Below are 12,209 nucleotides of genomic sequence, written 5' to 3'. Positions count from 1 at the left end.
AGTTCATACAGATGGATCTAAACATGATAATTCTGTTGGTTGTGCTTCTGTGGTTGGCAATAGAACATACTCATGTGTTTGGCCTTCCCAGCATAGTCAGCATTTTTGTCGCAGAGTTGTATGCTATTAATAAAGCCTTAAGTATAATTAACCAAACATATGACACGTAGTCATCTGTTCAAATTCCATGAGTGGCTTGCAGGCGATTAGTACTTCCAGACACGTTGGTGTCTGTGAGATTCACTTTATCATATCTGAGGTAAAACAGCATAACACAAGTATGAGCTTCTGCTGGAGCACCAGACATGTTGGAATTTCAAGAAATGAGCAAGCTGATAGTGCAGCAAAATTGGCTAGTTTCTAGCCTATTTCAACTAATCGCGTTGTTTCTGATGACCTTGCCTGTTTTGGCAAAAAAAATGAATGGAAAGCTACCATCAACAATAAACTTCGTCCAGTTAAGAACACTATGTCATCGTAGAATTCCTCATGCAGGATTAACCGTTGAGAGGAGGTATGTGAATAGGGCACACTATACTTACTCATGGACACCTCATGAATCAGACTGATGCACCAGTCTATGTTTGTTGCGACTGCCAACTAACAGTATATCACATCCTTGTGGACTATGTCTGTTATGCTGTATTGTGTTCCAAGTTTAAAGTAGGAGTTAATATCCAAAATATTAATGTATTACAATTTCTTAAGGCTGTACATCTGGATTCAAATATTTGATTTTAACTGTAATGTGTGGCTTTTAACTCTATTTATGACTTTTAATGTACAGCAATTCGTTATTTCATGTTAATCTTTATATTGTTTTTATTTTTGTTTCATTTTGCATTTAGAATACCGCATAGGTATTTTATATCTGTTCAATTTTTAAGGTAAATTTTGATTGTTAATTTGTAATCATTTACTATAGTAATTTTGGGCTGATAACAATATCTCATTGTACACTCAGGAAAAAATTTGCCAAAAGATCAGATTTGAATTGTGTCTATTCAAGTCTAACATTTTCTCTAACTTTATTTATTTTAATTATAGTTTGGAAATCTAATTTTCAGTCTTTTTTCTTCTGCACGATACTCTTGATTTACCTTGTTTTAATTGCGTTCAGTCTTTTCTTGGGTTCAACCATTTAAGTTAAAAATTTTTCTGGGTAAAACTTTATGTTTTACCCAGAAATGTTGGTGTTATTATATATAATAGGGTACTTTTTACATTTATATTTGTTTTTGGGTTAATTTCACCTTTAATTATTAGTTATAATAAACAGGTAGTACATATTTTCAAATCTAATGTGCACTTTTTCTGAAATTGTTTTTTGAATTTGTGTTAATGAAAATCCAGGTAACGGAGACACAAATAAAGTTAAATGTACTTTAAATTTAACTACCACTTCTCTAAAGGAGTCTCAATATATAAAAATAGTTTTAGTCATTGATTGTTTTTTGCATTAAATTTGAGAGGAGCAGATTTCAGCCTAAAAGCTTTTTTGTACTACTATTCTTCTGAATCTTTAGCACAATTCTAGGTTCCTAGCAAGACCTACAACCTGGCCTACCAAATCAGAATAATTACATGTAGAGAAATGCTCCAGAAGTTCTGTTCCTTCAGTTTTGTAGTAGCACACATTTCAGAAGTAAATGCTTATCAATTACAATTGATTGTTGTATACACATAAAAACTGTTGATTGATTGTTGTTGGGTCTTCTCATATAATCTATATAAGACAACATAATCCGAGAAAGAGTGAATGAATGATTGTTAAACATATTATATTAGGTTAGGAACTCTTTAGTAAAGAAAACACAATAGGATGTAAAAAAACTGAAAAATATTTATTAAAAAAACCTTTTAATATTTATTTTTAAAAAAAATCACCTAAAAAATGCTGTCAGATAAGAGTAAGTTACTTTAGAATGTTGCTGTATTTTTAAGGATTTTCTTCAAGGTTTGCAGTAAAATATTTTTACTTGGAGTAATATTATCATTAAGCCCATTAACATTGCTGTAAAAATGCACTTATGAATTTCTTTCTGAATTCAGAACAGTATGACAAAATGTTGTGAAAAACAGAAACTTTAATATTTTACATTAAGATTTTTTACATATATACCATTAAAAAATTTTTGAATTTACAAAGACACTATTTAATTACCTAATCCTTCATCTACTATTAGGTACACTTTCATTGCCTGTACAATCTAAATAGGATATTCAGCAGGAACTTAGTAAATTTTTGAGTAAGATGACTTAATTTTAAACTTTAGTATAATTTAATATGAGAAAAAAAGGTGTTCAGTTGTTTACTGCAGTCTGTTTATGTTTACATTATAAAGTGCATAAGAATTCATTTGTAGTATATTTCTTAGTTGACTTTGTGTAGCTGTAGCTGTAGTTTGAATCTGCAGGTTTACTACTTCCTGTAACTTCAAAAGTTTAGAATTTTGAGGAAATATAATTACTGTAATACTAATGAGATATTTTTCAAACTGAAATAAGCTAATCTTATACTATTTTTCCTGTATTTTTACCATAAAACTTTTAAAAAATTTGTTACAGAACAAAAAAGGACAGTATTAAAGATCCACCAACGAATTAAGACACAAAATCCAATGACATGGGATAATTTCTGTAAACTTGGCAAAAGATTGTGGTCAATTTCCATCTTTGCCTATACAATTCCCATTCTCATTCTGGTAAAGGACAATTTAAATTCAGCATTTTTAAGTTCTTTCTCCATTATCTACCAGCATTACTGATAGATATAATTGCACAAATCTTTGGTAAAGAAAAAAGGTAAGCTTTTGTTTTTAATGACAATTTATAACAGGAAACTAGAGCCAAGACTGGCGAGAGTTTATTCCTTGATTACACTTTTGTAAGTATTACTATTATCCACTTAAGAAAAGGAATCATGCCAAATCTTACCACTCTATCATAGAGGTGGACAAAATGGTTGAAATGAGTTGAAATTATAATTTCATTTATGAAATTACGTTTATATTTATGTAAACAAGTAATGTATTTGTAGATTAATAATTTCTTCTTCCTAACAAAAGAATTGGTCCTCCTCTTTCTCTTTTGTTAAACATAATATTTACATGTTTATAACTACCCCTCAGATTTTTTTCTATACACACTTTTTAACAATTCTCTTTTACTTTTATTTCATTTATTGTTTTCTAGTGTTTTATTTTTCTGTTGTTTTAAAGCTAAGCTATGAGTAATTTTAAATCTACTTAATTGTCTGCTAGTCATGATTAGGAGTTTGTTAGAATGCATCTCCTGAGTAATTCCTGTTTACCCCTACTCACTTAAAAGTAAGTTAGCTCAAGTTAGTTGTTACCCCACAAGGTATTTTAAGCTCAACTCTATTTTTGTTTGTTCACATTACACATTTACTCTAAAAACAACAATTACAAATTATTTTCTATAGTTTAAATACTTTCTATCAATGAAATTTATTAGTAATATATGCTAATAAGAAGAAAGGAAATGGCAATAATCTAAAAATTCTTAGCTTACTGCATCTTCTAATGCTGATTGGACTTCTTATATTAGTAAGTTATACATTGGAGTGCTTATAACAGTAACTGAGCTGTTGTACTGATATTGAATTATTTAAGACTATTTGGGACATTTATCTTGATTTCCACTTTTCCTTAATATGTCAGAATTTTCCTTCATCACTTATACTGTAATTTTTTTTAATGATTTCTAATCTCAAACCAATTGTTTTTGGACATTGAAAATAACTGAGCCCCAAATTATCAAAGATAAACAGTGATATATGTATTCATACCCAAATAGTAGTAATTACTTCTTTAATTGGATTTGAACCTGGGTTCAGCAATGTACATAACAATTCTTAGACTATGATTCTAATCACTAATCTATGCAGCAGCAGATTTGATAAAAATAACTAGCTGCTGGTATTCTGAAGAAGACTGAGAATTTATTTTAATTTTATGTGCCATATTAATTATTTTTTTATTAATTAATATAGAAGGTTCAAGGAATAGAATACTTATTTATGCTGGGCCTTACAATAATAACAGGAAGCCCTTTACCATATTGTTTAATAAGACTTTCAGCAACCCTCTTAGTATATATGCATGTATTAGGACAATCCTTTAAAAATCTTATTTCTCTAGAATACCAGTAACTATTTGCAAGTATATGCCAACCACATATGAAAGCATATTCATTTATTCTAATTTAAAAATTACATCTTAAACATTTGGCCCCTACATATGTATGACATGCATTTTAAGCGTATCTATATTTCTTATAGCATTCACTTCATCAACAGTGATGGGTGTAACTATTCAATTATTAAGTATTCATTCGTATACTGAATTCATAACAAAAAGAGCTTTTCAAAGAACTTTTTAATATGATCTTTCTGTGTCATGTTATATTCTATCACTACAAATGAATAAATATGACAATATATTTTTACAATTTAAAACTTTCTCATAAAATAATCGTATCTGTGTTCTTACTAGTCATTTTTCTGGTTTGGCCTTAGTTTTCCAACAGAAAGTAAATATTTTGAATAGATTTAATAAAAAAGAAATAGAAAGTAATAATAAATAATGAAATTTAATACATTATATTAAGTTAAAAGAAATTATTGAATAAAATTACAGTATTATACTGGCTGAATCAGATTACTGAAATTATATAATGTATGGACATGAAGAGAAGTAATAATTAAAAACATTAAAACTGGGCAGGCACACCAAATATTTGTTGTTGATGATTGTGTAGCTATTTATCATAGTTTAATAAAAAAATTCTTGTTAACACTTTTATTATTAAGACTATTTTAATATAATAGTGTTAAACAGATTATTAAAGTATGTAAAGTAATCACTAAAAAGTGAAATGTTAGTAATATGAACTTTCTAAGGCATAGACATGCAGTTGGGTATCTTTGCAACACATGTCCATGATCATTATTGTATACCAGTTTGGTTTAAGTAAACAAAATTTATAGTTTCTAAACTTACTGTAGATTCGAACTTTGTTGCTTAAGTTTTAATCATATTAACATTTCAAAGACGCAGCTAATATGTATGCCACATTTCACAGAAAATAGGACTATTGAGAGAATGAGGCTGGCTGATACCACTGCAATAAAAGTAACTGAAGTAATTGATCCTGTTTACTGACCTATCATTGAAATAACTGAACTTGGACAAGAAACAAGACAGGAATGTTATAAAAAGCGTATTTGAACTACACAAAACCAAGGTCAGATTGTTTTTAGTACTGAATGAATCAAAAAAATTAGTAGTTCTTGTTAATCGTAAAGAAAATAATGGAAAAGACATTAGAGAATGTTAAACAAAAAAAAGAAAACCTTGATTCCAATTCTTGAAAAGCAGAATCTCAAGCAACTGATAAAGAGAATTTAAATGTAGATTTAATAGAATCTTGTGATAACCATCTCGTTAATAATATTATCATAAATTCATCTGTCACCTCTGATCCTTCAGAAAATGTATTTTATATCAAAGATTTGGTTCAAAAAACTTATTACCAATGAAATCTGAAATAGTAGTTGATGCTTGCACATCTCATTTAAAAAAAAAAAAAACTTGTATTTTCCAAAGAAGAATGATGGGGTAAAAAGAATAAAGTCAAACAACATAAGTATAAATAAAAAAATGTCTGATGCTTATCATAAAAAAAGCAAAATTTGCACAGAAATAAAAATATATGGAGAAGAAAGAAAAACAGTTAATTATGCAACAAGTGTTGAAACAGTGAAGAAAAAGGCAAGCGTAAGAAAAACATAAAAAAAAAAATTCTGATGAGATATTACCTGCGTATCAATATGAGCAACAAAGCTGAAATAAATACCAGTGATAGTGATGAATGTGATATAAATACCTATGAACTTTATTAATAGTAATAGTTCTGACTTACCTAATTGTGAAAATTTTTGTGTTTGTAATTACATAATAGCTTTGTACGGTGGTTCAGAATTTCCTAGATTAGTTGTAAAGTATTAAAGATAATGAATATGAAGTAAATTCCATGAAACAAAGTGGAAAGATGCCTAATTTTTGGAAGTGGCCTACAAAACCAGACCAAATCTGATGTGACAAAGAACATGCAGTGAAAAGTATCTTCTCCAATACTGGAAAATGTTAGAGGAATTTAGAGTTTTCCTTAAACTGTGTTTAAATTTGTAGGCAAAATAGAATGATGAGAACTTTATATAGGATAATTATAAGTTCAGAGATTATTAATTTTTTTGGCTAACTCAAATTAATCCGTTTCCACGTACAATATTATTCATTACTTGCTAATTATTGTTCATTCACTATTGATTTTGCACTTTCTAAATTTATGAACATTTATTGTTGTAATCTTATTCAAAAAATATTAAAATAGCTATTTTAATTTTTCAGTAATTTCTATAGAATATGTTAAATATATTTCTGTAGAATATGTTACAGTACTATTTTATCTAAATGACACTAAAAATTAAATTACTGAAAGTTAAAGCTATTCAAGCTTCTACAATTTTCATTCTCTGGAGCATTCATCCTATTAAACTTGGCTTTTGATTATTGCACAGTCTTGATCATAGTTTTACAAATAAGAGTTCATCTTAATTAGTCTGGCAAAGAGAACATTCCAGTTATGTGAAAAAGTAACTAAACATAAATATTAAATAGTATCTTTCATCTTTGAAACATACAGAAAACAGCAAACTAAAGTTATGATTGTTATCTGTAATAGTTAAAGTCATTATGAACTACTGAGCAATAATTGGAGAAAAGGAACAAGTACTCTTGCTCTTGAAGATAGACTATAAGAAATCATTATTGCCATTTAAGTTGGTGCATACCTCCATCAACACATACACGAGTAACCTCAACAGAAAAACTCAGGGTTTTGTCAAACAAAATTCCAAGCCTTAATAACTTAATATAGACTAGTCATTATAAAATATCATTTATGGAAACATGTAAGTGACTTGAAGTGATGATGTTACCAAGGAGTTAGGGATAGCCCCCTTCTTCCTCTCTATCGCTCTAAATATTTTGTATATATGAATATATATATATACAAAACATATACTGGGTGGCTGAAAAGCAACTTACATCCCCCTCTAATTCTTTTTATGATTGAGATAATTGGTTTCAGTTTGTATTGTTCTTACTTCTTGCACCAAAGGCTTACTTCATTGAAGTTATATATCATTCTTTTTAATTTTTGGGTGGTGGGGTTAAGGAGAAACTCAAAAATTTCAAACGGGACAACGGCCATTTGATATATCATTTTAAAGAGTTTGATAATATGAGATAAATTATTTAATTAAAACTAAATTCTGATTGCCCAAAATTCAGTTCCAGTTATCTTTATTATAAAAAAACATTAGAGGGGATGGGTGTAAAGTTACTTTTCAGCCACCAGTATATATGTTTTGTTTTATCCACATTTAAAGACAAATGATAATATTCAGCCCTAATGAGACAATATCAATGCTTTATTTGCAGCATCAGAAATGTTATTTAAGTAAAAATTATTACTTAATATAATTTATGAGTATAAACATATACATTACATTTATTAAATATATATTTTTAACTTATTTAAATTAATATTATGAAGAATATAGCAAAGGCTTTAAAATAGTATTATTAGGAGAAAGTCATATGTCATTGATTCATAGCTAGATGGATACTATTAGGTATTTTTAATAATGCTGTTGCAATACTATGGTCCAGCTGGAATCCACATTGATATTCATGAAAGAAATTAAACGCAGATTTATACCTGTAATGGTCTAATTGCACCTGCTTATACTAGTTTGTCAATGGTTCATGTTCATTCTGTTATGGGCGACAGTATTCATAGCATCAGCAGGAATATTAAGAAATGTTATACTTAATGTTGTCATCATTTTTGTGATGGTTCCAAGTAGTATTGAACCCGATATAATGAATGCCATCCAGTTTTATAGATTAGTTAGTCAATTGGACTTAATTGGAACATATGATGTACACCTATGGCAATAGTACTCAATAAAAATGTCTTACTAAAGATAAAAGTTTGTTTTAAAAAATTACTGCATTGTTATAAGATTTACAATAATTATTATTACATGGGTGTAAGTTGACCCAACTGCTGATCATCACGGCATTCTGTTATAATGATTAATATTTTATCATCAATGGGTGGTTCATAAACTTTTTCTTCAATTTTACTTAAAAGACAGTTTGAGTAAGCTGTAGATATATGTACAAATGCCTGGAACAGCAAAATTAATTATATTTATTAAATCCCTATTTATATGCACATAACACGTATAGTTTGAAATAAAATTAGATCATTGCCCATGAAAAAAAACACTACTCATGATTATGAAAATTGTAATATGAAATGAATGGTAAATAAAACTTTTTTAATGTTCTCTAAATATGATTCCTTTTTTACGTTTTTTTTTTTTTAATAATAATTGAATAATAATAGAATACATTAATGTATTTATTTATACTAATTGAATTTATTCAGCCATTATAATCATCTTCTGCTTCTCAAATTCCATGCCTGACTACTCCCTGTAAGTGCTTCACTTGTTATTTATTTTTTCACAGTCTCAGCTACTTTTCATTCTCTCTAAATTTCTCTTCTTTCTCAGTGCAGTAATAACCATTTCCAAACCCTTATTAGTCTCCTATTCTTCAGCATGGTTTTATGAATGCACACTTACAAACTACATCTTTTTCAAGCTCAATTAAAATTTTACTAGTACAAATTAATTTTAATTTTAATTTCAAATCATCTAATTTTTATCTTGAATTCTCCATATTCAATTTCATAAAATTATTTCCTCATTCCTAACCTTCTCCTTTAGAGAACTAGTTTACCAGAACTCATGTCTATTGCACATTTGTTCTTTGTACTCTAAGAAACAGATTAAGTAACATACATATTTAACGATTTTCTACATACTTGTACTTCTTGTACATATTCTTAGATGTCTACTTCATTCCACAAATCTGAGTAAATACATGACAAACATTTACCTCTCCTTTTTTCGCTATATTGGTAATGTCAGTTTCATGTCTAAAATTTGAAATTAAGAGATGCAAAGATGAATTTGAGTTTTTTTGTTTTACCTGTTGATATTTGTAAATCTCTTTTATGCCATTCAAATTTAAACAAATCTGAAAGTCTGATTGATGGCTTCTCATAATTAACATAAAAGTAATATTTTTCAAAATTATTTGAAATTATACATACAAAGTTAAACTGGTTATGTATTTATTTCCTTTATAGTGTGTAATGACTTATTAAAAAATGCATATATATGTCTATAATAAACACTTTTTTAAAAAACCATTTTTTCAAAAAAACTATTCTGTTCTTGGTCTGTGGAACAGAGTAGTGCCATAGAGTTCAGTGGAACTCTACCTCTCTCTTTACCATTAAATACATTATATCCCTTGCATCATTTTAAATTAACAAAAAATTGAAAAAAAAATTATGTGATATTCAAAACACATTGTACCTTTAAGAAAGCACAGGAAACTTTATTAATGGTGTTCAAGAGGTGCAAGTCTTGATTTACTTGGCCACTGTGTGCCACTGCAGCAGTCATTTAACAGAAATTAAAATATTCCAATACTCAAACCATTCTTGTCAAAAAATGATTCTATATATGGGAACTAAGATAAACTGAATATTGTGATAATTTGAGTGTTATTCCTTCTCTAGGCACTTTAAATTCCAAGGTTTATTGTAATTAACAAATTTATTAGTATTGTGGTGTAGAAACTTTTTTACTACTTTTCCTTTGGCACAAGTAAATAAAAGAATTTCATCAGAGATCAGTTCTACTACTTCCTGGGGTCCTCTATTCACTTCAGTTTGAAAAAATATATATAAATATTGCATTATTAGTGTTGCTGTGGGATCTGGTAAAAATAAGTATCAGGATTCGCCTTTATTTAAAGTATTTAATAGACGCATTCGACTATATATTCTAATTTTTTTGGTTTAACATAATCACACAGGACTCTTGTAAAAAAAAATTACTTAAATTTGCAGGTTTTTATGGTAGAAACATAATTTTTTAATTTTAATTTCTGGCTTTATATAATAATTAATATATTTACTGTTACATAATAATTATTATTACATAATAGTTATACAACCCACATAAAAAAAATATTTAAGTAGTTAACAACATTAATAATTAATTAGAAATAATACTAATAATATGTCTATTGGTGTATATAGCATTAATATTCCAACAGAAACTATAAATTATATTGCAATCACATACTACTTTATAGAAAGGCAAAAAATATTCATATAATTGTTGTATTGCCTTTTTTGTATGGAATTTTGTATAAGTAAGATTGATATTTACTGATTTTCTCATATTTTTCATATTATTTATACTTCACATTACAGATTAACTACTATTGATGATGTTCACATAGTTTGACCTTGTAGTTCTTGGATTAGTTTTAAAATACACCTTAAATATTTAATTTTTAACTGACTTCATAAATCAAGCAGGTTCTCGGCCAAGCTCATGAGTTCGGATATTATTTGAGAAGTATCCCACAGATCATGATAAAGCTTTAGCAAATGAATGTACATTGTCAACATGCTGTATGGCAAGTAACAGTTCATCTTTTTGAATCTTAGTCTCAGGCTGATCAATTCTAAAACTTACAAAAAAAATATTCCAAACACTTTCTTATTATATTCAATTTGTTTTATTACTTGTATTTATCACTACATTGTGGCAGTAATATAACTATTCAAACATCTGGAAAAGGGTTGCATAACTTTTTCAGCTATAACTTTGACAGATTTTTATTTCAAATATCCTGTATGGTTTTTAAATGTTATTTACTTAATTATGAATTATTTAGATTACAATTGTAAAAAAATGAAAATGTTCATTAAAATGTTTTGAGTCCAATTTGCCCCTTTTGATCAAAGGACTTTTTTAACCATCAGAATTATGTAGCATTCAAAGTATAATTGAGAAAAAAAAATTAGTAAAAAATGTTGGATCTAATTCATCTCCTTGATCAAATTTTTTTTTGTTATCAAAGTTACAATGTATTTAGAGTATAAGTACTTAAACAAAAAGGTTCCATTTGAATCCTTGCTGTCAGCTATCACATATGGAATCCATAACTTGAAAAATGAATAAAGCATGAGAAATTACAAAAAAAAATTACTCCATATTTTGGGTCCTATGGAACTTATTTTTCAGGAAAGTTTCCATTTTGTCTACTAGATACTAGATACGGTCGAATTTTCAACCCTGAAAATTAAAGTTTAAAAAGTTGTTATTTTAAGTACAGGTCTCATTTATCCTCCTTTTTGGGGGGCTTAAAAGTTTATTTGTTAGTCCTGATTTTTTGCTAATTTTAAAACTTTTTTACAAAGAGGCTTATCAAATATTAATGTGATTTTTATATAAATTTTTAATATATAATTTTAATTAAAAATTTTATATAAAAATAAAAAAATGTTAGATAGGAGGAGAATGAAGGAGAAACTGCAATTTTTCCTAAGGATATTTTTGTTTTAGTTTTACAAGTAGATTCCAAAAAAAGTATAGCCAGCCCACAATTTTAGACACTGTGTGTATATATATATATATATATATAAAATATGTTAATATGTATACATAATCTTCCAAAAATTTCTATAACTTTATGGACTAAGGGAGTCTTAAAATGTTCACATTTGCATACACACTGACCCACAAAATTTTGGTCAATTGCTGTATTTTCTTGTTATAATTGTTTTTGTTATATAGCAACAGCCGAAAAAGTAAAACTAAAAGAATCTAATTTTAATTTTTATTTACAATATTACCATTAAATATTTCATTTTATTTGATAAAATAAGCAAGTCTATTGTAGCAATAGATACTGCCTTTGATATTTATTGTATTAATAGATACTGCCTTTTTGATTTTTTCATAAATCTAACTGTTGCAGCAGAATGAATAATTATAGTTACATTTTCTTTAATCTCCTTTTGATCGCAGTTGAAAGGCTGAACATAGGTTTACTACAATCACCATTAATAAAGGAAACTTTTTCTACCATAAGCGGATTCACTTTTGAAAAGATCTGTAAAAGATAAAAAACAAGATTGTAAAATATATGTATATACATATTTTATCTTTGATAAAA

General features: G+C 27.6%; 1 long non-coding RNA gene across 1 annotated transcript in view; it reads left to right on the top strand.

Moving 5' to 3' along the window:
* Positions 1 to 6,323, top strand: part of LOC142328607 (uncharacterized) — a 46,694-nt gene extending 40,371 nt beyond the window's left edge. The window contains exons 5-6 of the long non-coding RNA XR_012757316.1: positions 2,569 to 2,805; positions 5,107 to 6,323. This is a non-coding gene — a long non-coding RNA (uncharacterized LOC142328607). The remainder of the gene's footprint in view (positions 1 to 2,568; positions 2,806 to 5,106) is intronic.
* Positions 6,324 to 12,209: the final 5,886 nt, after the last annotated feature.

The sequence above is a fragment of the Lycorma delicatula genome, chromosome 8, assembly GCF_047948215.1.
Source record: "Lycorma delicatula isolate Av1 chromosome 8, ASM4794821v1, whole genome shotgun sequence".
Taxonomy (NCBI): domain Eukaryota; kingdom Metazoa; phylum Arthropoda; class Insecta; order Hemiptera; family Fulgoridae; genus Lycorma; species Lycorma delicatula.
This window is presented reverse-complemented; position numbering and strand designations above follow the sequence as displayed.